The 4,389-nt window shown below is 40.2% G+C and overlaps 1 pseudogene; it reads right to left on the reverse strand.

The window, feature by feature from the left end:
• Nucleotides 1-327: 327 nt before the first annotated feature.
• Nucleotides 328-1,713, reverse strand: LOC145821632 (farnesylcysteine lyase pseudogene; annotated as a pseudogene).
• Between the last annotated feature and the right edge of the window lie 2,676 nt (nucleotides 1,714-4,389).

Below are 4,389 nucleotides of genomic sequence, written 5' to 3' on the forward strand. Positions count from 1 at the left end.
GACTTCAAAAGAGGATAACAGAAGAAAACTTAAAGCGAAACTTCATGACTTGAAGAATGCTAGAAGGAAATTCTGAATCCTTGTTTTGTTGGGAATGTTGTGCTTGTTTTCTATAAGCTCAGTTTGTTTTTTGATGGAGTAGTTTGTTTATTTTTGTGCTCCCATCAAAAGCTGTGTGTTGAACTTCATTGTATATTTTTCTTTTTTGGTTATAATATGACTTACTTATCCAAAAAAAAAAACACAAACATACAAACAAAAATTCACATACAAAACAAACCAAGGATTATACATTGGATTGAATAGGATGGTGATTGCAAATTTAACTTACAAATTTGAATTCAAATCGTCTGCATCAAGGCTAGAGCTCTTCAAGTTTGATGAACTTGATTTGACTTGACTAGAGGATCTCGATAGGATGAGTCGTGCTACATTCTCGGCTGCAACAACACTTGTTTCCATGGAACTGGCTGCATTCTCAAAAGAATTCACATAGTACAAATGCCAGCCATCCAAAATAAATGGTGCAAACCTTTCCACAGCCTTGTAATGAGGATAAGCTCCCCAATTTATTCTAATTGTCTCTCTCCACACACTACAATGGCAAGAATTAACAAACCATCAAACATTTTGAACATTCAGATAAATTCAGTTATCTGATTGGCCTAAGAAAATTAATGAAATATCTGCTAATTAGGCACTCTGGTCATTTTTGATTCACAAAACTAATAGTGAAGTATTAATAATCCTATTAAATTAGTGTGGTATTCACTATCCAATTGGATTAATATCCATTGGATTAATAATCCCACCCCTACCCCATTACTAATAATCCTACAAATTTGTTGGATTAATTACCCTAAACCAAAATGTTAAAACAAACATAGGATAATTGGGCCCACGGATTAATAATCCCAATCCCATGCTCTAATCCACCCAATCAAACATGCCCTCTATTTATTATGCGATGCTTGCTCACATCTTCAAACTATCAAGTCTAACTTTCCCACTTCTAACAGTTCATTTCAAAACTTTAGGATGTGTAATTGCCACATTGGCACATATCAAATAAATCTTCCCACCATGCAAAGAAACTACTAAAATGAAAAAGGTAAGTAATAGCTGAGTCTTTCCTGCAACAATTAAATGAGATTTACGGCGTACCTAAAAATGTGATCGAGCAACGCATCTGCTACTGTTTCACGGGAGGATATCCTATAGCTCATATCATTCTTACTATGTTGCTTGAGAACAGAAATGGTTAGGAATGGAATATTAGAATTCTCTACAGTGCCCACCAGTTCTGGAATTGCCGATGCAGAATGCAGGCCAAAATATGCCTTGGCAACAGCAAACCGTTAATAGTTAGAATATTGAAAGATGATATACAGTAGGGGAAAACACAGCGTGACTAAGCATACGAGTAATGAATTTTTGAATGCTAGAAGTAACTGTCAGAATACTCACTGGATTCAAGAATCCCCTCACAAAAGTTGCATGGGTATGATGTAATTGCCTATTAGGAATTAAAACTGCAGACGTAAAGCGAATATTTATCTCATCTAGGGGTGTAGCAACCACAGAGATATCACATGTGTAACTATTTCCATTGGTTGAGTTAAGCTCATAATAATCTCCAACGTAAGAAATTGGTGCTATTTTTTCATTGAGGTGCAATTCAACATCTGAAGTATTGATTAATCCAGCAGCCATCTGCTAGTTCCCTCCTTCAACTGCCCACCACCCTTCCCCAGATCCTGCCAACGAAACCGCACCAGCAAGTCCACTGATGCTGACACTTCGGCCATATTTGATTCTCATGATTCCCTGAAAAAGTAAACATAATTTTGAATTCTGATGAATTATCAAAATATTAATGCAAAACTCTAAGCCAGGTTGAAAGTTGACATCTCACAACTTCAACAAATTTCGAAGTATTTCAAAAGATTGGCATAAATACGATAGGAAAGACTAATGCAAAGTGTGATCTTTCAATAACATCCAATTAACAGAAAATTATGCCTAGTGTTAAAAATAATCACTGCCTCATAACCAGCAAATGGCATGTCCTTGTATCCAGCAAATCCCAGAAATATTTGGAAAATGAAATGATGAATGCTACACCTATTCTTTAATTGTCTCTTGCTACATATTGAGAGAGGAGTTGTTGTACTTGTTCTCTTTTTTCTTTTTTGTTGGTGGGGGGTTGGAGTTTAAATATAAGCAGCCAGCTCACAAGATTTATACTTTTTTTTTTTTGTTGATAAATAAGCAAATTTATTAGAAAAGCATCAAAGATGATGCAAAGAATGCAAAATACAAACTCCCAAGGAAAAAATGCTAAGCTATCAAATTCTCTACAAAATCTACATAAGCTAAAACATCTAGATCAACCAACCCCGTAACCCAATTATATAACACCATAAACACCCGCCTCTCCAGCCAAGAAATCGAATGAGACACTCCTATTACACTCCAACCAAATAAGCCACATTAAACAGCGAGAGACAATCATCCACGCCTTCCGACGTCTCCTCCCAACCCTACCTCCAACCTAACTTTGCAAGACTGCCAACACCGAACCTGGTTGCACCCAAATCGAACCAAAAGTCGCCACAATAAACATCCAAAGCCGATATGTAATTGGGCATTGAATGAGCAAATGGTCCACTGACTTAGCATCACCCCAATACAAACAACACCAATTCACCAGTATATGCCTACGACACATCAGATTATCAATCGTCAGAATACGTCCTAAGGCAGCTGTCCACACAAAGAAAGCTACCTTGGATGGCGTACCTGACACATAGACACATTTCCAAGGAAACGAAACCGCATCAGCATGAACAAGCGCACCATAGTAGGAAGATCCAAAAAAAAGCCACTTAGAGCCGGAACAGATCCAAACCATAGAATCTTCCCCTGCACCCCAATTTGCAACCCATATAAGAAACCCAACAGCTCCATTAACTGATCTACCTCCCAATCCTGAACCTCATGACATAGCCACACGTTCCAAACCACCACCTGTCCTTGCCCCGTTTGAACCGTGCCCACCATAACCTCACAATCTTCTGCAATCCCAAAAATCAAAGGGAATAGCTGCTCTAAAGAAGTATCCCCACACCACCTATCATGCCAGAAACGAACTCTATCTCCCAACCCTATCTTCAGCTGAATCCTCCGCCAAAACGCCTCCCAGCCCAACAAAATTTCTTTCCAAACACCATGACCATGAGACTGTCCCACCTTACCCGAACACCACCCCCCTCTTCCCAGACCAAACTTTGCCACAACCACCTTCCTCCATAAATGCTCTCTTTCCCCCACAAAATGTCACAACCATTTACCCAGCAACGCCAAATTAAACATAACCAAACTCCTAACCCCCAAACATAACCAACATAGACATCCACATAATAAATACGCAAAGATGTATCCACCGCCTCCATCTAGCCCCAAAACACATCCTCTCCAATATATACAATAGAAACTCCCAGCTAAGATTGTCATATGCTTCTCAATATCTAGTTTACACATAATCCCCACCTTTCTCTACCTCAACCTCGAATCCACGCATTCATTGGTCACCAAAATCGCATCCAGAATTTGCCTATCACCCACAAAGGTATTCTGAGACTCAGACACCCCCCCTCCCCCCAGCACCCCTCGAAGCCGATTCGCCAAAACCTTGGCCAACAACTTATACACACTACCCAAAAGACTGACAGGTCAAAAGTCCCGAATATCCTTTGCCCCACCTTTCTTAGGAATCAACGCAATAAAAGTGACATTCAAGCTCATCTCAAACTGTCTCGTCCAATGAAATTGCTCAAACATAGCCATCACATCTTTGTTCACCACTCCCTAACAGTGTTGGAAAAAGCTATGGACAAACCATCAGGCCCAGGCGCCTTATCCCCAAGCATACTCTGTAGCGTCTCAAACACCTCTTCTTCCGTAAATGCCCTCTCCAACAAAGGACAATCCACCTCTGGAATAACATCAAATGGAACCCCATCCAGTGTCGGCCTCTAAACTCCCTCATCAGGCCAAAATAAATACTCATAAAAACCCACTATGGCCCCCTTTAATCTCTTCCGTAGATGAGAACACCACCCCATTCACCCGCAATCTCCCTATCTGATTCACTCACCGATGCGCATTTGCTATACGGTGAAAGAAGCTCATGTTCCGATCCCCATCCTTCAACTACAAACATCTAGATTTCTGGCGAAAACTAATCTCTTCCATACGAGCCACGTGTCCAAATTCCTTTTGAGCCGCATCCCGACGAGCCATATCCTCCCTAGACAAGGTACCCTTGTCCTCTTTCTCAACTAGCCCCTGCAATACTGTTAAAATATTCGCCTTCTGAGTCTGCAG

Source organism: Camellia sinensis, chromosome 1, assembly GCF_055761805.1.
Source record: "Camellia sinensis isolate YWXY chromosome 1, ASM5576180v1, whole genome shotgun sequence".
Taxonomy (NCBI): domain Eukaryota; kingdom Viridiplantae; phylum Streptophyta; class Magnoliopsida; order Ericales; family Theaceae; genus Camellia; species Camellia sinensis.